At 39.3% G+C, this 25,294-nt stretch overlaps 1 protein-coding gene across 6 annotated transcripts in view; it reads left to right on the top strand.

Annotated features, from left to right (window-relative positions):
* kdm6ba (lysine (K)-specific demethylase 6B, a) overlaps window positions 1-25,294 on the top strand; it is a 92,487-nt gene that overhangs the window by 44,553 nt on the left and 22,640 nt on the right. The window contains exon 1 of one of the 6 annotated variants that reach the window (XM_058781337.1): window positions 5,682-6,138. The exons of 4 other annotated variants lie outside the window; for them this stretch is intronic. The gene's annotated coding sequence lies outside the window, so the exon portion shown is untranslated. Of the gene's footprint in view, window positions 1-5,681; window positions 6,139-24,790; window positions 25,166-25,294 lie in introns of those variants that run through there. One more of the 6 variants, XM_058781332.1, reaches the window with a different exon arrangement.

Genomic DNA, 25,294 nt, shown 5'->3' with positions numbered 1-25,294 from the left:
TTTGGAGTTCAAAGGACTGGCTACTTGTTTTAACATGCAATTATGCACAAAAACAAAAGTTTTACACTTTTTCAGCAACACGTCTTTTGAAGAAAGCAACCATTTGATTAAAACATTTGGAAACATTCATACACATTTCATTAACAGAACAACTGACAAACTAACCTATGTACATAAACTCAAATCTGAGACCCTCTCAATGAAATCTGCACGTCTCAATTGACCATTTGTGAATGGATATGGATGTTAATGTCAGATGTAAACAGGTGCAGAGTGCAGTTAGAAATGACTGTGTTTTTGTAGTCATGTGTATAAGTTAAGGGTGCACTGACACACACATGCCATCAGTGCTGAAGGTGTGTGTATGTTCATCAGGACCGGCTGACTGTGGCAAACTAGCACACTGAATAGCACTTAACCTTCACCTCACATTCACAGTGGGAATGTGTGTGCGTGTCTCTCAGTGTCTGTGCATTTTGCTGGCGCGCATTAATAGATTATTGATGCACTCTTGCGATGGTTGACAGTCAGATGGAGGTGGAAATGGACCGATAATTTCATGCCGATGCCAGACAGACAACACAAATACTAATTTACATCCTCAGAGGAAACGATTTCTCATGGAGAAGAGAGAGAGAATTAGACAAAAGCAAGAATGGATGAGAGAAAGTGATAATAGAGTTTTCTCCCTGGTCTGCATTTTGAACAGATGGGTTGAGGTATCAGTTTTTAATGAAAAAGGCAGTGTGAGAGTCACATGACTGTCTCTCACACACATACAGGCATTTCAAATCTTTGTGGAGCTCACATACAGACACTTAGTTTGGAATAAGGTAGATGGTTCAAATTATTGTTGTGTGTTATGTTATTGAATAATGGAATAATTGCATGTTACCTTTTGTGTTTCAAAGAAAGGATAAAAACACCTAGATTATAGCTGTTGCATTGACGTGAATACATTCTGGGCAAATTTGACCGGTATGATTTCAATCAGACAAAAGTGTTTACATGACATTTTAAAAAGACAAATTATTTTTTAAGTCTTAATGAAAACAGTCTTTATGTATATTTGTACTGTCTTTCAAAAGTTTTAAGATTTTATGTATTTGAAAAATAGTTTAGGTGCATTTATTTGATCAAAAAATAGTATTTCAATTTGAAATGAATATTTTCAATTTTAATAAAAAATATTAAAATAAATTAAATTAACACATTAAAATTCCATTTCTTCCTGTGGTGGTAAAGCTGAATTTTCAACATCTATTACTCTGTTAAATCATTCTAATACGTTGTTTTGGTGCTCAAGAAACAATTCTTAATTGCTGCTTAATACAGTGAGGAAAATAAGTATTTGAACACCCTGCTATTTTGCAAGTTCTCCTACTTAGAAATCATGGAGGGTCTGAAATTGTCATCGAGGTGCATGTCCACTGTGAGAGACATAATCTAAAAAAAATCCAGAAATCACAATGTATGATTTTTAACTATTTATTTGTATGATACAGCTGCAAATAAGTATTTGAACACCTGTCTATCAGCTAGAATTCTGACCCTCAAAGATCTGTTAGTCTGCCTTTAAAATGTCCACCTCCACTCCATTTATTATCCTAAATTAGATGCACCTGTTTGAGGTCGTTAGCTGCATAAAGACACCTGTCCACCCCATACAATCAGTAAGAATCCAACTACTAACATGGCCAAGACCAAAGAGCTGTCCAAAGACACTAGAGACAAAATTGTACACCTCCACAAGGCTGGAAAGGGCTACGGGGAAATTGCCAAGCAGCTTGGTGAAAAAAGGTCCACTGTTGGAGCAATCATTAGAAAATGGAAGAAGCTAAACATGACTGTCAATCTCTCGGACTGGGGCTCCATGCAAGATCTCACCTCGTGGGGTCTCAATGATCCTAAGAAAGGTGAGAAATCAGCCCAGAACTACACGGGAGGAGCTGGTCAATGACCTGAAAAGAGCTGGGACCACCGTTTCCAAGGTTACTGTTGGTAATACACTAAGACATCATGGTTTGAAATCATGCATGGCACGGAAGGTTCCCCTGCTTAAACCAGCACATGTCCAGGCCCGACTTAAGTTTGCCAATGACCATTTGGATGATCCAGAGGAGTCATGGGAGAAAGTCATGTGGTCAGATGAGACCAAAATAGAACTTTTGGTCATAATTCCACTAAACGTGTTTGGAGGAAGAAGAATGATGAGTACCATCCAAGAACACCATCCCTACTGTGAAGCATGGGGTGGTAGCATCATCTTTGGGGTGTTTTTCTGCACATGGGACAGGCGACTGCACTGTATTAAGGAGAGGATGACCGGGGCCATGTATTGCGAGATTTTGGGGAACAACCTCCTTCCTCAGTTAGAGCATTGAAGATGGGTCGAGGCTGGGTCTTCCAACATGACAATGACCCGAAGCACACAGCCAGGATAACCAAGGAGTGGCTCTGTAAGAAGCATATCAAGGTTCTGGCGTGGCCTAGCCAGTCTCAGACCTAAACCCAATAGAGAATCTTTGGAGGAGCTCAAACTCCGTGTTTCTCAGCGACAGGCCAGAAACCTGACTGATCTAGAGAAGATCTGTGTGGAGGTGGGCCAAAATCCCTCCTGCAGTGTGTGCAAACCTGGTGAAAAACTACAGGAAAGCGTTTGACCTCTGTAATTGCAAACAAAGGCTACTGTACCAAATATTAACATTGATTTTCTCAGGTGTTCAAATACTTATTTGCAGCTGTATCATACAAATAAATGGTTAAAAAATCATACATTGTGATTTCTGGATTTTTTTTTTTAGATTATGTCTCTCACAGTGGACATGCACCTACGATGACAATTTCAGACCCCTCCATGATTTCTAAGTGGGAGAACTTGCAAAATAGCAGGGTGTTCAAATACTTATTTTCCTCACTGTATATAGTGGAAACCCTGATTAATTTCTTTTTTTATCAGTTATCTTTGATGAATAGAAATTTCAAAAGAACAGTATTTAGTTCAAATAGATTTTTAAAATAATTTACAAGTCATAATTTGATCAGTTTAATGTGCCCTTGCTAAATAGAAGTATTAAAGTAAACGTGAAGTAAATGTAGTTGTTACTTCTAAAACTTGGCAGTGTATTGGCCATGCTGTTGTTACTAATCAGCTCATAATGATTCCTAATGAGTTAACAGTGTTTATATGAATTGATTGACAGTTTTCTTGAAAAAAAGTTAACTTCATTTAAAGCTATGTGAAAAGACCGAAGTGGTGCATTGTGGGATGCATTGTTAGGAATGTGCTGATTGGTAATTGCGCACAGCTGTAGCTCATTAGACGTTAATTGCCAATTAATCAGCAGCTCCTCATTGTGTATTTTAAAGGGAAATAAAGAAGGGGAATGAGAACTTGGAAATGTTGAAAAGAGGAAACGATTTGTGGCATGAGCAGAAGAGCGTGATTCTTACTTTCCTTTCCTCCTATCACAGTTTCCTTTCTGTATGTCAACACTTGCTCTCTTCGCTCCCTCTCTAACATCTGTATGCTAGTAAAGGAAGAACAGTAGACAAGAGAGAAAAATATGTTTTTGTGTGTTTTATCTTTTGTATATATTGCATGTATATAGGATGGACGAAGCCAAGTTACAATCACGTTATATAGAGGTTAGTCCGAAAAGGAAAAATCAAACTGGTACATTTTCTTTCAGACTTAAAGGTTAACATGACATTTTAAAAGATGATATAGTCTGTCAGAAATCAAACTTTTACAGTGCATGTAAACGTAGTATAATGCAGGCATTGTAAAGAAGTTGTTAATTAAAGATGGAGCCGTGTAAACTACATCAGATCTGACATGCTGACACATGGTTATTTGTCGTGTGTCATTCAGTCATTTTTTTTTTTTTATATATACGTTTGGTTACATAACTCCACAAAGGACTTTGAGACCAGCAGCATTCCCTGACGCACATTTACTTACAATCTCTTTCTTTTGTCTATTGGCCAAGAGTCAAATATTTCACTTCTCCTTGGCACACGGCCACATCTCTGCAGTAATAAATCAATACAATGGAAATTATGTAACGCTTGGGCCAAAGGCACTGTGGACGATAGTGAATGTGGCTTTATTTGGCTTCTGAATTCTCTCGCTCTCTCCCTCCCTTCCTTTCTCAGAGAGATTTTTAGAATAACTTTCGTCTTTGTTGGATCATGGGAATGGAATTCATGAAAGAAAGCTAAAAATAGCTTGAAACGGCATCAGTGTATCAGGGGATGACTCTTTATGTGTGTGTTTTCTTACTTTATTACTGAACAATGTAAGCATGACTTCTTTGCACCAAGTCAGCAGGTTTTCCATCCAGCCTCCTTTTTCGGGTCTCGCAGTGGAACGTTTTCAGCTACACGTGGATATCCTCATCTGTTGTCCCCATTCAAGGGTGCGAGTGTGTGCTTGAGGCTGATTCGAGGTGACTCCGTAGGAAAAAAGTTGCAGCACAAAACAGCTGTTTCTTTATTCTCTCTCCCACTCATTGAACACACATACAGATGCGTATCTCACACATTCACACAAATTTCACTAGTGATGTACCCAAACAAAATCATGCATAAACACCCCTAGCTTTCAGCTGGATTCGCTAATCCAGTCACAGAAATTCTGTTCAAATTAGCACTAAATTGATTGTTTCTGACATTCTCACTGACCAGTCACAACCGCCAGCTGTGTAGGTTTTTGCATTATCTAGAGTGCATGATGGGCAATATAATGCCAATGTACACTGCAGTCAGCAAGTAAGCATGACTGTTTTCAACCTTGATACAATAAAAAGGTTTTCTGGAGCACCAAATGTGCATATTAGATTGATTTCTTACACTGTGACACTAAAGACTGAAGTAAAGGCTGCTGAAAAGCAGCTTTGCTATCACAGAAATAAATTACATTTTAAAGTATATTCAAATAGAAAACAGTCATTTTAATATTTCACGATATTACTATATTTTAGATCAATCAAGTTAAGACTTAACCTAAGATATAACTAGGCTCTTCTGGTTCCTGTTTAGTCGTCTTTGTAATTTGGTCAGATAAATAAATTGTGAAGACATAATAATAAAAAAGGAAGGATAATCTAATCTGTATGAACCGGAATTTAGGTCGTCTAAAGTTGCAAAACTAATCGGCCAAATAAGAGAAGTAACTGCAGATCATTTCAAGAAATCCCACCAATACTGACTGACCTACTGACCTCCTTGACATGTAGTCATTCAGACAAAACCTGCAGCATTGAATACATTGCACACATAAAATATTTAATAAACAAGCATGCAAGGAAAGTGTATAACTTTGTGAATGACGGGCATCTGCAGAAATCTGTGGTGCATTTTAAGGATTTCTGCAGGTGCCGGTACATGATGCACTCTGATTCTGAGATCACACAGAAATACTGGAAGGGAATGAGAGAGTGAAATATAGTAGAAGGATCCCTTCCGCTCTCCGATCCCTTCTATCTGACACACACAGGGAGGGAGGGAGGGTGAGAACGAGGCTAAGAGAGGGAGAGGTGACAGGGGACGGGGGGAGGGGCTGTTTAGAGCGAGAGATGTGAAAAAAACCAAGAGAGGCAGGCTGGCCTATAGCGGGGGTTGGGCTTAAGCGCTGTGTGTGTGTGTGTGTGTGTGTGTATGTGTGTGTATGTGTGAGAGACCAGCTCCTTTCCTCTCTTTGTTTGACTACTGAGTGGAAAAAAGCAGAGAAAGAGTGTGTGTGAGTGAGTGAGAGAGAGAGAGAGAGAGAGAGAGAGAGAGGGGAGAAGGATTGAGGGAGGAAAGCAGAGAGAGAAGGAGAACGAGGGAGACACACTCTTTTTTTTTTTTTGCTTTGGCTAAAATAGAAGGAATTCTGTTTTGTTTGGAGCTGGAAACCTGCATCCTCTTGACTGTGTCAGCTTTTGCATGGTGTGTTTTTTGTTTGCAAGCCCTGCTGCCGGTGTGTGTGTGTGTGTGCGTGCATGCGTGTGTTTGCGTGTGAGGGGGGCAGGTAGTCAAGCCTGCAGCTGGTTAAAGGGAAAATAAGAGCCGAGATTTTACCGAACAGACTGAACGAGCAGCTCTCAGTGTGGAATTACCTCAGAAACACAGGGAATAACACTGGGAAACACGGTAAGACACGCACGCTCCCTCTATCCACCGCTGCGGCTCTGTTTCTTTGTGCTTCCAGCAGGGCATTTAAACTGAACTCGTGAAAGTATCCGGGCTGCGTTTGGACAGCTCAGCAGAATAAAAACACACACTAGGCGGAGAGCGAGAGAAAGTTGCACTGCTTTTTCCAGTCGGAATGCCGCACAAAGAAAGCTTGTTGTATGCAGTCAGTCCGGTTGGCTCTGTTTATATTCTGACTGTCACACACACTCACTCTACTGCATAAAAAAGAAAAGATAAAACAGAAAAGCTCTGCAGTTTTCCAGTGTCTGCTTCCCACACATCCATATGGAAAAGCAGGACGTATACATGATTGTTCCTGACAAGATTCCTGTTCTGTTAGTGACTCTTTTGTTCCTGACAAGATTCCTGTTCTGTTAGTGACTCTTTGTTAAGTGGGGTGAGTTTGTGTAATTGTTTTGCAGGCGTGTGTGTGCTGTCCGTTGTGGTCATAGGAAGTGGTGGTTATGGATTGTGTTAGTTGAGAACTAGAGTAAAACCCCGGCGGCGTGAGTGTGTGAACCTCCGCTTCCTCCTGGCCGTGTGTCCATCTCACACAACCCACATCCATTACCGGCATCCTGGAGTGTTTCAATCAATCAAGAGTCATTGTGCGGATGTGTGTGTGTGTGTGTGTGTGTGTGTGTGTGTGCGTTGCTGGGCGTGTATCAGTTGCCTCCGCCCCTTATTAAAGCTCTCCACTAAGATAAAGAAACACAAAACATTGCCGGAAGAGCACACTTCATCATTGTCATCAGGAGATGTGTAAAACAATCGCACATCTTCATCTGTCAGTATTCGGTTTCTCCATTCCTCAATAGTTCTCCACAGAAACAACATCTCTCGTTCTCATTCTCTCTGTCTTCTTCCTCGCCCCGTCCATCAGGGAAAGAGCAAATTGCGACTGTCTGCCCTGAAACAAATTTGACGTAGTGTTGCCGGTGCCTGTTTTCATCAGAGCGCATGCATGTCGCCCTCAGGCCCCTTTTGCTTTTAGCCTGCATTGCTGTTTGAGCTTCACTAGCTTCTGTTTTAGCTGAGCACAATCCAACTCTGTTAGCATTAGCAGCGTGAGGACTATTATTACCCATAATGCCATGGTGATTAGCAGTGTGCTAATCTATTCATTAGCTGCTAATCTAATTGTCAGCACTGCTAATGACTGGGCCGCTTGTGTATTTCTGAAGTAGTTTTGTATAGTCGTTTATGTCAAAATACCATTGAGTCCTAGCTAGCATGCTGTCGTCAAAAAAGAGGAAAATTAAAATAACGACAATTTTTCTTTCAGTTTTTATGTGATTTCTACTTATTTGTTGCTTGCAGTAGTGACAATAAGTAATTGCTAAGGTATTTTGGTATAAACCATGCTCTTGTATTACTGTGTAGTACCTTGCTGAAAAACCAGCCTACGGTGGTTTGCTGGTCTTATCTGGTTTACGCTGGTTTCCTAGGCTGTCCCAGCTGGAGTTTAGCTAATTGAGATGAGACTTTCTAGCCTGACCAGCTGAAGTGTCCAAAGCGTCTCTAAAACCAGCTAAGACCATCAAATCATATTAGGCTGGTTTAAGTGTTCTAGCTTTCTGTCCAAGTCATGTTGGATTTGCCTCAGTCTCCATTGTAAGCTCTGTCTTTATTACTCGCTGTGATGGGCGTTTGTTCTTCTGCAGATGTGGTGTGGGTGTGTGTGTCCCCTGAACCCCACCCCCCAGGACAGGCCTGGCTGAACGAGGGATTGTGCATTCATTGGAATGGAGAGAGAGAGAGAGAGAAGGGAGGGAGGCAGGAATGATTGAGTGGGCTGCCTGGAGAAGAAAAGGAGACGAGAGAGAGGGGGGGATGGGGGAGGGGAAATGTTGCTTGGCTGGTGTTATGCTCTTTGGTTGAAGGAGGAGAGGGGGAGGTGGGTAGGTATTGATACCCAGCTGGTTAGTTTGAGAAGGAAAGATGTGCAAACATAGGACGAGAGAACGCACGGATTGCTGAAGAAGAGGGTCATATGTGCTTAAACGAGAGTGAAAACACAAACATCATGTGACAGGAACTATTTGCACAGTAAAAATGCTTATAAACACTGACATGAATTGAAATAACCTGATATTAATACTAGTTATGGCTCATTTCCACTGAGCGGTACGGTTCGGTACAGTACGGTATGCAATTATGTCAGAAGTTGTGAATGGTACCAAAATAACGAACCGTACCGTATCACTTTTTTGGTACCCTTCCGTTGGTGTACCTAGCACAGCAAAGGGTACCAAAAGGGTGGGGCTAAACACACTGCAAAACATGGATTGGTTGACTAAAATCGTCACTTTTGCGTGATACAAGGGCATAAAGCTTCTCCTTCACTCGTTCCGCTCTGCTGTCCGTGAGTGTTGGGCTTATTTACATCAGAGTGCGCAAACACGAAAAAAATAACATTGTATTTTGTCATTTTATATTTTCACACGGACAATAGCCGTTTCTCATAGCGCGTTCTTGCCTGTTCTTGTGGACTTGTGAAACGTCATTGCCCAAAAACCTGTGTAATTTTCTAAATTTACTGTTATTGTATCATGAAATGTAGTTTTAAGAGTTTTTCAGGCGAGAATGTAATTTTTTAAAACTCAAATCTGCAGTTTATTTATAAAGAGAGCGCCTATTTGAAAATTTGCTATGCCGATTTCGGAGCTCCATGCGATCACCGGGCGCTCAGTGCTCATGTATCCGCATAGAGCAGCCTTTAGCTCAGCTAGTCTTTCCGAAATTTGCCGCTGGCTCTGATGTCTCTGTAGTGATTAAACATGAGATACAATTAATTTTGGGTAGGCTATATTTAACAGGCATTCGTGGTCTTATGAATCTATTATTTGTTCCTGGTCATATCGTTTTGGCTGAGCACAAAGTTTACTTAATGTATTTATTTTTAACTTTACCATAGTACAGCACTGACTTTGTTGCATACGTCTGACTGAATTGTTTGCTTTTGTCTTTCATTCCTCTTATATAAGCCTCTTACACTTTGTACTCATACTTTTATAATGGCTATTATTGTTCATTAAAACTGACATTTAACAAAAAGAGGCAGAGTTGTGCTTATTGTTGCGCTTTATGGTCAATTGTTACTTTCCGGCATACACCACACCTATCAAGTAAGGGTACTATTGGCAGTGGAAATGCAAGCATGGTCAGGGTTACCCGTACCGAATCGTACTGTACTGAACTGTACTGTACCGTACCGCTCAGTGGAAACAAACCATTTGTGTACTGAAACCTCATAAAATAACTTTTTATAGAATGTGTAACTATCTATCTATCTGTCTATCTATAGTTCTATCTATCAATTTTAATCTGTAGAATAGAATCAAGCCTAAAAATTGACACTACTGTTATATGTGTGTGTTTTCAATAATACTTCGGCAATGTAAACTCTTTTTATCATGGCAGTTGTTGCTTCTGTGAACTGTGTTAGGATGGAAGTGCTGACAGTGCGCATGGTTTCTTGGTGAGATCATGTTTGATTTGTTTTGTTTGGTAAAGTTTGTTGAAGTCACAGAGATGGGAGGATAGATGTGAAGAGTATATCCGTCTCCCCTCTGTCTCTCTGTATTCTCAGAGTCAGGCGTTTTCTATCTCACACACACTCTCATAAATTCCTTATTATCGTTAGCGTGCAACTCGATCACTCCAAACACACACCTGTGTTTCCTGCGCCTCCTTTGTCTCGCTTGAGTCTCCTGGGAATGAGGTGGTACTGACACACACATGCACACATTCTCTTGAGTAAACAACCATAGCTGTTTTTCTCAGAATATCGAGTTTATTTATATTTATATTAACAGCATCTTTGTTCTCTAGCATGGAAGCTACAGTGCTTTTGTTTAAAAATACGCTGCAGAGATTCTGACAGATTTATTCTATAATATCATGGAGGGTTTATAAAGAAAGCACCATGACAACCACATATATATATATATATATATATATATATAGCTAAACACATACAGACTGAGTGACATGAAATGTTCTCAATTATCTCAATGCACTTCAGTGAAAATCTAAGACATAAACAGTGCGCTTTTTATGTTTTTCTTGTGGAACTTTGCCAATATTTATACATTTCCACAATCTTTACCCCCGTCTATGTTTAATGTTTAGTATGCATGAATCCATTTATAAGCCCGTGTAGTATGCATTAGTATCCAGTAATTTTTCAGTGTGGGCGGGGCTACCTGGTAAAAACAGAAAACTTGGAAGTGAAAGATTTAATTGCTTTTCATGACAGTGTTACTGTCAAGGCATTCTACATTTCTTCAAAACATTACATGTGAAAAATATTCCTTTGTTAGAAAGTAATGCTGACAATAGAGGGTTAAAAAAAGCCAAAGTAGGGACTTTACACAAAATCAGCTTTATAAACACTCATAAACACAAACACAGACTGTGGTTTGAGTGTGTGTGTATGTGTTTCTGTCATCTTTAATTCTCTGTTTGTATGTCTTTGATCTGCCTCTGTTCTTTTCGTTCTTTCTCCTCCTTCTCTCTATTTTTGTCTGCTGACAACCCCAAACACTTTCTGGTTAAACTTGAATTGATTTGTGCTTGTGTGTGTCAGTCTTCTGTACAGTATGCACACATCCCGTCAGTGAGCTATTGTAAATGCTTCTGGAACATCACACTCCTGTTTCAGAGGAAACCGTGTGATGTTTTGCCCGATGAAATAATCAAACACCCCAAAATATGTCTTTCTGCAAAGTGCATTATGGGGCGCGACCCTTCTGTGACCCCTGGGCGTGATCGATGGCCGTTTCGCATTACTTAAATGGAGTCATGTGACTGAGCGATAGAGTTACGCCATCAATGGGTGAAATGGCACCCAGCCAATCGATGGCAAGATCATAGTGATATGGAGAGAGAGAAAGGTCATATCAGGGTCAAAAGTGTGTGTGTTTGAGCCCCATTTCTTCATTATTCTGTCATCACCCTTTTTCCTCCCTCTTCTCTCTCTCTTTCTGTCCTCTGTAATGCCATTAAGGGCGAGCCGCCTTTCTAACCCAGTTCTCCAGTGAGCTTTGACCTCTTTAGTAAGGTGTGTGTACAGTATGTGTGTCAAAGAGATTTAGCTGTACTCTGACCTGTTGTGTAAGGTCTGTATGTTAAGGTGTGTGTTTGTGTTGTGTAAGACTCCACATTAGTGTGTTTGTGTGTGAGGTGTGAGATAAGAACTGGAGCCGCTCAGGCTGCACAACGGCGAGATTCTCTGCAGGTCGGTACGAGATTTAGTGCCTTTCTCTGGACTGAGATCTGTGTGTGTGTGTGTGTGTGTGTGTGTGTGTGTGTTTGCTCTGCCTCTGCTGTGTCTCACACTCCAGCCACCTGATCCATTTCCTGTAGATGTGGGAGCCTGTATAGACGACACCCATGTGTATCTGTGTATGTATGTCTGTCATGTTGCAGTCAAAGTCATTGTTGATGTTGTAATTGATTTTTTTCACTGGACTTGTTTCTGTAGTGCGAGACGTCTGGAGCGTTAATTCAGCTGGCTTAATGTGAGGGTGTGTGTGTGTTTATGAAAGTGTTTTATGAATGACTATTGGTTTTGTAGATGAAGTTGAGTTTGTCTTTGTGCCATATAATAAAGGCAATTTGTCTTCATTTCTTAGTTTGCAGTTCACCTGCATGAAAAGTATTAGGCCAGACACTTTATTGCATGAACACATTGCCAACATGCGGCCCAATTGAAGATTGCGCAACATGTTTCGGACATAAACATTACATAGTTGTAGATTTTAAGTAAAATGTATTTTAACAAACCACTGTTCCAAATGTTTATTTTGTTTATATAGTTTAAAGTTTTATTTTCTATATTTAATGATTATTTATATTTATATTTTTTCATTATGCTTAATGATTTTATTTATTTTTTTGCAAAAAAAAATGCAAATAATGACTATAATAAAAAAAAATAAAACATTTCTTACGTATTGTGACATACATCCAAGTGTAACAGATCATTAAAAAAAATCTAGGACAGGAACATTTTTGTTTTGCAGATTGGATTTTTTAGATGTGGGAGTTGAGCTCCAAAGTAAACTCGAGCTTGCAGTCGATTTTAAGAAAGGGGTGGAGTATAAGCAGACTAAATGATTGGAGAAGTCCGACATAGATCACCAGAGTCTCTTGTTTTCACCGGAGGTTGTTTTCACCGTTTTTATAAGATCAATAACATGCATTCACAAAATAGGATGCAATTTCATAGCATGCATACTTTAAACTAATTCCAAGACTATTTACTATGTATTTAAAATAATAACAAATAATAGTAATTGGCAAGTAACGCAGCATCAGTAGTCCTTCTTTATTGGTTAGCCCTGATAAGTGCCTGAATATATACCCAAGGAACAAGGCTCTGTTTTATGTTGTAAACTGGTGTTGTAATGTGACTCTTTGTTCTAAGATCATAATAATACCAGTCTGTTTATAGAGACACTTTAAGCTCTTAGCTGCAAGGTGGCATCATGAATAAGAGATTGAGTAAGAGAGGCGGGTTTTGGGATTTGAGGTTTAGATGCTGAATACTGTCTGAATCATTCGGTGTGCGTGTGAGCGAGCTGGCGTGGATGTGTTGCCACCTTCAGCGCGGCAGGTGCGAGATACGAGGAGTGTGTAAAGCTGATCCCATTTGTTTTTAGCAGCAGTATCAAAGGCAACTGTGGACGTTGCTTTCATTGAATGTTTATGTGGAGCCATTTGCTCGCAGCTATAGTGGCGTCCCCTGCTGTGTGTGTATGTAAGTGTGTGTGTGTGTGTGTGTATGTGTGTGAGCATTCGTGTGCTCTGGTTGAGAATAAATAGAACAGCAGTGTGATTTCACACCCCTCCTCCTCTCCTCCCATCCCCCTCCTCTCTCTCTCTCTCTCTCTCTTCAGCATCAGTGCATCTGTGTCATGTCACAGGGTTCTGCCGTCCCAGAGTAACCCACCTCCCCCTCCTTCACACTAAACGCTCGCTTTTTCTCTTGCTCGCTTTCTATACATCATCATCTCTCCTTATATATTTGCTGTATATATACACACACTTCTTTGATATGACAGCATCTGTCAAACATGCATTTGTAAAATACATTTAGTTTGTCTTTTTCTGTGTGGCTATGTCATCAGCCCTGATCACACACATGCGCACACATGCAACACATATTTTCATGTATACATGTGCATGTGTGGACTGCAAGAGCGAGTGAGCACAAAAGGCTTTTGTATGTTAATGTGTGTTTGCATGTGTGTTTGTGCAGCCTCAGGCTCCTCCCCCAGGGAGAGACGGACAGGTGTGGAACAGATTGAGTTCTGCCTCATCGGCTCTGAACACACACATGCATGAACACACCTGCATGCTCACAAACAGCATCACACACTAACTCAACACAAAGCATGCAAGCCTATTAATGTCCACATATATAAACACAAATATATACTATTATGCAGTCCATCTCTGAAAGTAATAGCAGAAATAGTAGTTGTCTAATATACATATATCTTGAATTCAGCCACTGTCTTTTTATGAGTGGATCATTGAATTGTTCACCCAAATGAGCTGCTGTGGTCATATTTAGATATCAATGTAAATTGCTTTATTGCCATAGAATTAGGATGATCTCAACAGAAACAAGATGTCATGATCCAGAGCAGTTCTGGACTTTAATGCTTGTATTTTGTAGCTGAGATTGGCAAAGTTTACTTCGGTTTGATTATGTTGAGCTAAAATAAAACAACACTTCATCCTTTGCGAAAAAAAAAAAAAAAGGAACACAAGAAAATGCTTTTCTACTGTTTTCTACAGTTTACTGTGCTATGCTGTGTTATTTTTTATTTTTTGGGTGTGTTTTCTCTTTATAGAGAACTCATTATAGAGGAAGAGGCTAGAAAATCCTGTGATCACGGATTGATGTTCTGCTGTGAGGATTGTCAACTGATGTAATGTGTGGTCTCACATGATATTGAACATAGTTTCCTCATTTTCCAGTTAAAACGAATCAGAATCCCCCTAAACATCCCCACATTTCACTGAATTTCTCCTGCTCTTTCTTTTTCTCAATCTGCTTTCTCTTCCTCTTTTGCAGACATTATCACATACTCATCGTGCCTTCAATTTTCTACATACTTTAGTTTTAATGACAGTGTGTTTCTGACTGAGCATCTGGTGTTAAACCCAGTGTTTATACGAAGTGTTGCTATATGAAGTGTACTCTAAGCATTTGTGTGAGTGTGTGTGTGTTGTTCTTTGCTTGTGTGTGTGTGTGGTCTTGTGGTGGTTCAGAGACACCATGTGTGGATCATATGTGAGTTTAAGCGATTTTGTACATTTTGTTAAATGTGAATTTTAGTGTAAACAGATGGACTTACTGAAGAATACAACACACCTCTAAGCCCACACACTTATACAGACATATAGAATATAAAGTGCATGCGTGCACACACAGTGTTAAACAAATTGTTTAAACAAGTTGTTTTGCATGCATAAAACATTAGTTATTTAAATGTAATCGTATTCACCAACAATCAAATTGACCTAAGGTTAACACATTGCATTACCTACAGATCATGCTATCCAGCCAAACCTTGACCTCTTGGTTACTCCAGCACATTTGATGGCGCTAATGTACCAAAAGCTATTTTGCTGACCAACATTGAACATGAAATGAGGATGAATTCAGAGCATCAATTAAATATGGATGTTGTCTTTTCTTTTATATCGGTTTGCAAACCATCACATAGTTTTAATTACTTTCTCTTTGTCTTTTGTTCAACAGCTCTTTGTAACTATTAAGTATTGCTTGGCTTTCTTTTCCCCTTTACACCTTATGGCAGGCCAGCCAAAAATGATGTTGTCCTACCTATCCATCCGATTTTTCAGTGCAGAATTATGCTATTTCCTTTGAATTAGCCTATAGGTAAATAACTAGAAGAATATCAAAGTGTGGTGAACTATTTGCACAACAAAACAGTGTGTTTATAATTATGATACTAAATCAAACTAATATGATAACAAATACCAGTCTACAGTATCAAACAGTGTAACAAACAGGTTTTGCACAGCTGAAGTAACTGGAAACGGCTGACGCTGGAAGCCCTGCATATTCGAGGTAAAAATTGCCATGCTTTTTAATGTTAAAAAATCAGGTGGATAATACTGGAGTGCATTTCCTTTTCATTCATCCCAACAAATATTAATTGCACACAGAGAGTGAATAGTTCCATGTTTTGTGATTCACTTCAATTTTTCCATACTCCAAAAAATTAAAGTTAGTGGTGTCCAATGTTATTTGCTCCTCACTGACAACTCTGCAGGAGAAAGAAAGTCAAACAGGTTCAGAACAACATGAAGTAATGAAATGAGTAAATGTTGACAGAGTTTTCATTTTTGGGTGAACTGTCCTGTCAAGGCATAATTATGTCTGTGAAACTGTACAATCAGGAAAAAGTAGTTATTTAACTATAAAAAAAAAAAAAAAGACTTACGGGCTATAAAATGTAGACTATGGGTTATATGAGCTATAAAAACAGACTTTATCTCTGCCTCTGTATGACTTTACCTCTTTGGGACATGGTAAAACAGCTTTAACAGGTCACTAACGCACATACAGCGCCAATGTTTTTGACAGAGTAGAAAAGCTAGTACCATTAAACGCTGAAGACTATATTTGCTATGTTTGGTGTGGCGTATAATGACAGTCTGTGCTGTCTGTCTGTGCTAGTCGTCTGCACTGGCCGGGCTCTGCAGGAACTGAAGTCAGTAAAGAAATGCTGGCCCAAAAGTCTTGTTCACTTTAGATCTGTGAGATTGATTTACACAAGAAGTTGGTCCCTCGGGGTTTAGGATTTATTTGTGTGTTCTTGTAATAGAGAAGGTGCAGAAACATGCGTGAGCCTGTTTGTTGATCACCTCAGCATGTTTTTACCTGACTGACTGATATTCTTGTTGCTGGCTCCGTTCTTGTGCGTCTGTGTGTGTGCGCGTGCAAATAAAACCATTTGTCTAGTCTGGCTGTCGGTGGATGTAGATGGAAAGTCGTTTATTGAACTTTGTAAGGGAAAAACAGAGAAAATGGCTGTTTTGTTGTGGGCTGCTGTCTGTTTCTCAAACTCAGGCTACTGTTATGTGGTCAGCTGCGTGTGTGAGGTTGAAAGAGACCTACAGAAAATGCACCACACCCTCATGAATGACTGACAGATGTTCAAAGACGTTTTAAATATTCATGAGAGAGTTCAAATGCACATGCACACGCACAGACGCTCTTAAAAGAGTCTGCATTTAGCGTTAGGGATTCCTGCTTGGCTTTGTTGGTTACTGTTTCGACAATAGCGTGTGTGTGGGTACAGGTTTGCATGTGGGTAATTTTCACAAACCATACATGGCTGAATCTGACCTTTTCATGCGACGTGTGGCAAAAGTTCACTAAACCAAATCTTCAGCGCGGTTTCTGCACCCTCCCGCCTTACTGCACACTCCCACACACACACGACGATCACAGTCACAACCACACGAACGAACGCAGACTAGTGGGCAGCGACCTGAGAGACCAAAACAAATGAAACGGACTTGCAGACGTAAGCGGGATCATGATTTGACCTGGTATCACTGTCTCTGTAAGACTCTACTTCAACAGGATGGAAAGGTTGCGGGTTTGAATTTCAGAGAATGTAGATACTATTATGCCTTAAATGTACTGTTTAAGTGGTGTTGACGGTTGGATGGTGACTGTACAATACTTTCTATATTTAGGGGAGCTTGCTTAGACAGTTACTACAAATGTTTGTACTGTGGTTATTCAAAGTCGTGTTTATTGTCATATTAACGTATTGCAGGGCTGTGGAGGAAAATGAAATGTGGTTCAATGGAGAGCAGACATAACAATGTTTAGCAAATGCAGACAACAAATACAGGCCATAAATAAGATATAACAATAATATAACAGTGGGTAAATTTGGGATTTGAACCAATCATTATTAATATTGAACTTTGAAACATAACTTGTGTTTTCATTTAAGCATTTCATAGGCTTTTTTTTTTCCAAGGTGGCCTACATTGTATTCAAGGTATGTTTTGCTTACGTCACGATCTGTTTTGAGCTACATGAACACTAAACACTCCAGTGAATGATAACTTAAATGTGCTTGTTAAGCAAAGGTGTGTGTGTGTGTTTTAAACCAATCTGTCTGGTGGACCAAGAAATAAGGGAAAAAATATAATGGTCTTACATTGAGGGATAAACTCAAACTTTAGTTCCCAGGATGCGATTGCAACAAACTTAATTTAGAAAACTTTTGGTCATAATTGTAAACCAATTAACAATAATGCTTTTCTTAACTTTCTTAAGGGTTTGTATCAACCGGCTGCTGAACATCATACATTTGGTGGGTTCTTTTGTTCACTAAATAACTACCTGGCAACAATTATTTTGTAAAAACCTAGATACACCTTAGTAAGCACCACAAACACCCTAGCAACTGCATAGCAATGCCATTGCAACCACACGCAACACTCTTTTGACTTTTGCACCGCACATTTTCTTCAACTGTAGCTGTATGTCTGTGCTCACGTGAATGTTGTAGTGTGTGTGTGTGTGTTTGTGTTTTGTGTACACATTGGGGTATGTGGTCTATTGTCCCAACACGAGGAGCAGCTCTGAGTCATATAGTGACTAACCATCAGAACAACTGAATACAGTACCTTGATTCACGCAAAACAAGCTCACACATGAACATATGAGCGCATTTAGACTTCCACTTTGCACCCATAAAAGCGGTGCACACATGTAGGTCTATGTCAGCTTGAGTGTCGGTCGCAAGGAGCAGGTGTGGTAAGGAGTTTGGTTAGGTAAGTAAAGTGATATAACCTCAATGCTCTATAACACACAGGATGATAAAACTGTGTCACAGCTTGTAATCTGGGTTTGAGGCCCTCAGGGGTGGAAAAGCTTTTCAGATATAGTTACTTTTTTACTAAAATGTTTTGGTAGTAGCTCTGGGGTAATTGTGAATGCATGTGGGGGGAAAATCTAATTTTTAGTTGAATAGTGTATGTAAAAACTGAAATTGCTGAAACTGTGGGGAGCTGCCAACAGTCTCCATGAGGAAGCTTAATGTATTACAGTTCAGTGTATTAAATAATGACTTATGAGCATATAATAATGAAAAAAGGTTTGTGTGAAGGTAAGATTATGGGACAAGCTCAGTAATAGAATACAATAGAAAGTTCCTATGTAATAGAAAAATGTGCTATGTACTTAGTTCTGGCTGACGTCCTTTGAAGATCATTAATACAATGAAAGAACAGGTTTATTGTTTGTCTGTAGTGGGCCTGTTTTCTTTGGTTCTGGATGAGCGGGCATTAGAGAATAAAGGTTTTGTATTGCCTTGTCTCCATTTCACCTTTACGCTGACAGGATGTGTACAATATCTTTGTTTGTTAATACATTACACTAAGTTCATTGATGGCTAACACCTCTGCGTGTTGAGTTAGCATAATTCTGATATCTTATTGACAGTTGGAGGCGTACAGAACGGGCGAGCTGTGTTGAGTCACAGAAGTGTAATATGCGCTGGGTGAGAGGAGTGTGTATTCAGTAGGTCATCACGTGTACATACAACAGGGAAGGGAGTAAAATCTCTTGTGGTAAATCCAGCTAAACCTGGTGAGCCATCTTGGACCAGCAACAAAACCAGCTGGTCATAGCAGTTTAAAGTCACGATTAAATGGAAGTAGTGCCAGATCTTATCTTCCATATTGTGACATACAGTCATGGCCAAAAATATCTGCACTCTTGGTAAATATGATCAAAGAAGGCTGTGAAAATTAATCTGCATTGTTAATCCTTTTGATCTTTTATTTAAAAATTCACAAAAATCTACCCTTTAATTGGATAATAAGAATTTAAAATGGGGGATATCATTATGAAATAAATGTTTTTCTCTAATACACATTGGCCACAATTAACGGCACCCTTTTATTCAATACATTTTGAAACATCCATTTGCCAGTTTAACAGCTCTAAATTTCTCCTATAATGCCTGATGAGGTTAGAGACACCTGACAAGAGATCAGAGACCATTCCTTCATCCAGAATCACTCCAGACCCTTTAGATTCCCAGCTCCATGTTGGTGCTTCTTCTCTTCAGTTCACCACTCATTTTCTACAGGGTTCAGGTCAGAGGACTGGAATGGCCAGCAGAAGCTTGGTTTTGTGCTCAGTGACCCATTTTTGTGTACTTTTTTAGGTTTGTGTTTGGATTATTGTACGGTTGGATGATCCAAACATGGCCCATTATAAGATTTCTAACGGAGTCAGTAACTTATTGATTTTTTATCTGTTGGTATTTGATAGAATCCATGATGCCATGTGTCTAAACAAGATGTCCAGGACCTCCAGCAGAAATATAGGCCCACAACATCAAAAATACAGCAGTATATTTCATTGTACACATGGGGTACTTTTTATCCCTGTGTTCACCAAAACCATCTTGAGTGTTTGCTGCTAAAAAGCTCATTTTTAGTTTAATTTTTTTTTTAATTCATTTTAATAGCCAGCGCCATTTGAAGTTCCGGTCGTGTCTGATAACTGAATATGCTGGTTTTTGGATGAGCGAGGAGAATTTTTCTTGAAACCCTCCCATCAACATGTGGTGATGTAGGTGCTGTTTGACAATTTATTTTTAAGGTTTTCTGACCCCGAAACTCAACTATTTTCTGCAATTCTCCAGCTGTGATCCTTGGAGAGTCTTTAGCCACTCAAACTCTCCTTCTCACCGTGCATTAGGACGATATAGACACACGTCCTCTTCCAGGCAGTTTTGTAACATTTTATGTTGATTGGAAATTCTTAATTATTGCCCTGATGGTGGAAATGGGAATTTTCACTGCTCTAGCTCTTTTCTTAAAGCCACTTCACTAATTTGTAAATCTCAATTATCTTTTGCTGCACATCAGAAATATATTCTTTGGTTTTTCTCATTGTGATGGATGATTAAGGGAATTTGGGCTTCGTTTTCCCTCCTATTTATATTTCTGTGAAACAGGAAGCCATGGCTGGATAATCCCATGTTTATAATCACCCTGGAGTGCTCAAAATTGTGAATATGAATGGGAATATACTTCAGAGATATTTTACTCATAAGAATTTCTAGGGGTGCTAATAATTGTGTCCAATGTGTATTAGAGAAAAACATTTATTTCATAATGATATTTCCCCCCATTTTAAATTCTTATTATCCAATGAAAGGTTAGATTTTTGTGAAGGTTTTAAATAAAAGATCATAAGGATTAACAATGCAGATTAATTTTCACAGCCTTCTTTGATCATATTTACCAAGGGTGCCGATATTTTTGGCTATGACTGTACATCTGAGTGAAACAGAAAAAAAGTAAAGATGAACGCAAGTTTGCAGGGGCAAGTTTAAGCATACTAAATGATTGGACAAGTCCCGTATACATCACTAGAGAAAGCCTTGATAGTAATGATATTACGAGATGTAAAAATGAAACATGCAGTGATGAATTGTTCGCTATAAGATCTATAACATGCATTTAGAAAATGTTTAATTTCATACTGATTCTAATATGTTCAATCTGGTTTGTGAAGCATGAAAGCTGGTTGACCAGCTAGAAACCAGCTGCTGTCTTGAGCTGGATTTCCCAGCAGGTATGGGGACTGTTTTTCTCTCTTTTTCATTCTCTCTTGCTCTCGGCCTGTCTCTCACTTTCATGCTCTTTGAGCACCATTCCTCTCATCTGTATCAAGAACACTTTGAGTCTGAGTGTCACACTGTCCCTCATGGACTTGCGTTTTCTCATGTTTGTTTGGTCTGTGTCCTCTTATAATCCTCTGAATCCTCTCTTCACGTTCAGAGACTAGATTAGTCCTCTGTCTTTTGGTAGTGGAGATAGGCCTTTTCTCATCTAAATCCTGTAAACTCCCCCTCACTGTGACCTTTGAGCTCATGGAGCCTTTCAGGGTTCAGAGTGACATTTAAAATGAAATGCTAGATGTTAGCTTTGAGATTTGCTATCAGGGTTTGATTCCAGAAAAGATATCACTTTTTTAACTCTCTGTCTGTCTCTCCATCTCAGTGATTATGCAGGATATATTAAAAGCCAGTTAAACACTGGACTGTTTTGTTTCAATTTCATCCTGACTGGTTACTAATAGCAGTGCTTTTGCAGTCGCACAGCGTTTGGACTTCAGGTTTGTGTTGACTTTGCAGTTGTTGCTGCAGGCCTGTTTTAAAACTCAGAGCAGCTGTCTATCTGCAGGGGTGCGACCTTTTGACTTTAAGGTCATAAGTCAAGCAGCTTAACCACTTCTGTTTTATAGTCATCAATAAACAAATAAACCCGCTTTATCTGACCAAAGATTGCTGTAATTTTCATTCTACAGAGATAATGGTTTTGAGTGGGGCGTTTAAATGTTTCCCCTCAAGCTACAGCTTTGGGAAGAAACAGAGAGAGAAGGTGGAGAATTGGTGAAAGTCAAAAATGAAAGGGTACCAAAGTAATTTACAGTCAGGATTTTTTTTGTTTGTTTTTTGTTTTGTTTCTCGGCTTTCCTAGTCAGGAATTTAGTTTTTCTGGCCTTCCAGCATTTCCACCATAATAATTATACATTTTATTTTGAGAAATTATTTATATACAGTGCTTAACAAATTTATTAGACCTCCACCACCCAGTGTAAGGTTTGTGTCACTGCTGCCCTAAAGAATTGATTACCAAAATCATTTTTGTTTCTGTAATGGTTAATCCATCAGTATGTGTGAGCTCTTTAGTCAGGAATTTACAAATTTACTGTTTTAAAAGAAAGGCAGAAAAAAATGTTTTTTAAATAAGTCAATAACAGCAGAGATTGTAGAAAAATTCTATAAAAACAATGCTAGCAAGAATGCAGGCTATTATCAAGGCCAAAGGAGGCCATACAAACTTTTATTGGTTTTTGTTGTTGGTTTTATTGGTTATTATGCATGAATAAAGACTCTTTAGTTGTTTCAGTTTGTTATTTGCCTCATAAATGACAGTAACACATTTTAGTTTAATACAAGTGTTTGACAGATTCCTGAAATTTGTGTTTTCTCTTTATCAGACTGTATTTATTGACTGTAATTGGGCATCTGAATAAAAAAATAAAGACCTTTACTTTTATTTTTGATAACATAATCATCATTACTGTTAGTTTAGGGCAGCTGTGGCACAAACCTTACATTGGGTGATGGTGGTCTAATAAATTTGTTAAGCACTGCATATTTATACACATACACACACACACACACATTGTCATCATTTTTATTAATTCACTTCATTTAATGTCTTTGTCTGTTGTTTGTTTAGATGTTGAGCGTATGTATGTAAGAAGAAAAGAAAGCCCATGTATAAATCTTAAAAATACTCAAGTATAAATAGAAAAATATATATTTCTATATGTGTCTAAAACCATATTCATATGACTCATTAAATGTAATGTTTTCTTTGCCATAAACTATTCATGCAATATGACTGTAAAATGTAGGTTTTTCTTTTTTTTTCATGAAATCGAATGGCAGCTATCTTCATAAACACACTTTTATGTACTATGTATATTACTATATTCATAAACAACAAAACATTTCGACATTTTCAACTCATTATTAAATTTGTTCAAATAAGACACATCATTGTGAATGTTCAATCACAGAAAACCCTAGTTAATAAGTTTGCATGGCACAAATACGCACATACAAGATCGACGAATGTAAGCTTTAACAATGCTGCTCGCACTTGCAGTTCTTATTTTTATATATTGTTCCTCCTGTGTCCTCAGAGGGTGGTTACAGTCCCCCTACTGTTTGAGTGGGACATTTACTTTCAAAATGAGTTGGCATGGACTCGTGGCGTGTAATTCATCCGTGGGTGCATGTGGGGTAGATGTGGGCACAGTGGGCAGATGTGGGAGTTAACCCTCTGAATGAACCATCCATCCATGTGTGGCAGCTGTGACAACTAGTGCACCCTAGTGCTGACTCAGTGGAGCCTACAAAGTGGGAGCAAAGTGTTGATCTAAAGGCCGCTGTCAGTTCTCACACACACACACACACCACTCATTTCTGCCATTGCACATCTGACAGTTCTACGTATTTCAGTTCTGTGTGTGTTCCGAATTCTGCTGTGCTCGTGGGAATGCTGCTATATTTAGCTGCCGTGTGAGAACGGGAGACTGAGCTCTGCCCCTCCCTGATTATATGGCCAGAACCAAGCAATCGGAACTACAAGCCCGCCTCTGGAATTAAAGTACTCATAAAAACACGCATATATCTTTTAAAATCTGTTGTAATGGCAGAATGTTAGTGTAATGGCACACACGAGCACAATGGGTGGGTTTGGGTGTGGGTGTGGGAGAGATCACAGGCCATCACACCCTGGTCACAGTGGTCATATCCCTTCTTCCTGTCTGGTGTATCCTATTTTGTGGTCATCACCACACACAATTCCCGAATAGCGAAGACAGTGCTGTAGCTGGAATGTGATCAGATTTGTTTATGATAGAAAAAGAAAAGCCATAGGTAGGCGTTGTGCTCAGAGCGGCTTACGTCCTGTGTGTGTGTGTGTGTGTGTGTGTGTGTGTGTGTGTGTGTGTGTGTGTGTGTGTGTGAGATGTCCTTCCGCTGCTGTCCAAGAAGCCTGGTTCCCGTGACACTCCCGTGGTTTGGCCGGCCTGTTTTGTCTCGCTGCCACTGATGTAACCTTGCTAAATATAACGTGCTGATCACACACGCGAATGCAGCGTCTGTTCGCCATTAAATGAACATACCATGCTGTCCTCACACAGTCAAGAAACATCCTGACATGGCAGATGCCATTAGTTTCTTTAAAAAAAAAATTTAATCGTGACTGTTGAATAAGTCAGAAAAAGTGCATGGATACTCTTCCAGTGTAATTTTAAAAATCTTATCCATGGTTTTTCTGTCTGTTTTTGTTTATTTCAGCACTTGATCCATCTGTTATGTCTGTCCTATTTTTACTCCTCTTTGATTTACAGTGCTCATCTGGCTTGTCCAATGCTCTCAGATTTCTCAACTTCAAAACTTTTAAATCCTGAATAAACCCTGCAGCAGCTGCCCTATTGAACATCAGATTCAAGCTTTTTTAGTCGTTAGTTATTTTTGCAATCTAATTTTATATAATAGGCTAATAATAATAGCAATAAGAAGATAGTATTATTATTATTATAGTATTATCACTGGTTGTTTATTAATAAATATAAATATACAAATATAAATTGTTGTTTACATGATATAACAATAGTTATTAATAATAATAATATACAATTATTATTATTATTAGATATGGGACTAATTATTATTTATTAATATTAATTATTATAGCATGTTCTGAGGCTATATATGGTACATACGACGTTCCTTGAATGAGTGAGTCTTGGGTACAGCGTTTTTTTTGTATTATTTTTGTGTGATGAGGCGTGATTATCGTGTTCAGACTTATTAATAGTTAGGAGGCGGAACTGCTGTCCCGGCTGTCCGTGAGAGTAGGACACGAGTCACGAGTCCGTCTTAAATAAGGCAGCAGGCGGAGACGCGCCGGTTTGCGCTGTCAGGGAATTCCGGGCCGCGCTGACGTCGAATCCTGAGGGGCGGAGCTGCGGAGCTGCTGAGCGAGAAGAGAGCGCGCGCCTCTGTAGCCAGAGCTGAGCTGTGTCCCTTTAAAAAAGCCAGCGCCGCTCAGCAACTCGATCCCTGCCTTAACTCACAGACACTGCTCTGTGCTCGCTATAGAGAGCGGAGACTTAACCCAACAACAACATTAAATATCAGCAGCACGCCCTCTGCGGAGACACATCGGACTTTGGGCTTTTGAACGGAAGGAATTAAGAAAATAAGCGATTTTGCGGATTACTATTGTTGTTATTCAGCCGGTACATTCATCTGCACGCCAAGGAGAAGTTACGGATAAACTGCGCTTGCGATATTCACCGGTACTGACAGGAATTTTAACCAACATATTCGTGTTTTAACGCTTGTTTTTGTTCTCCGGCAGCGTTGACGCGACGCTTCTGCGTTTTATTCCCGCAGCGTTTATAACAAAAGCGCCGCCTGTAATTCAA

Source organism: Onychostoma macrolepis, chromosome 07 (assembly GCF_012432095.1).
Source record: "Onychostoma macrolepis isolate SWU-2019 chromosome 07, ASM1243209v1, whole genome shotgun sequence".
NCBI classification, from domain to species: domain Eukaryota; kingdom Metazoa; phylum Chordata; class Actinopteri; order Cypriniformes; family Cyprinidae; genus Onychostoma; species Onychostoma macrolepis.
The sequence above is the reverse complement of the archived record's forward strand: the minus strand, read 5'-3'. Positions and strand labels throughout refer to the sequence as shown.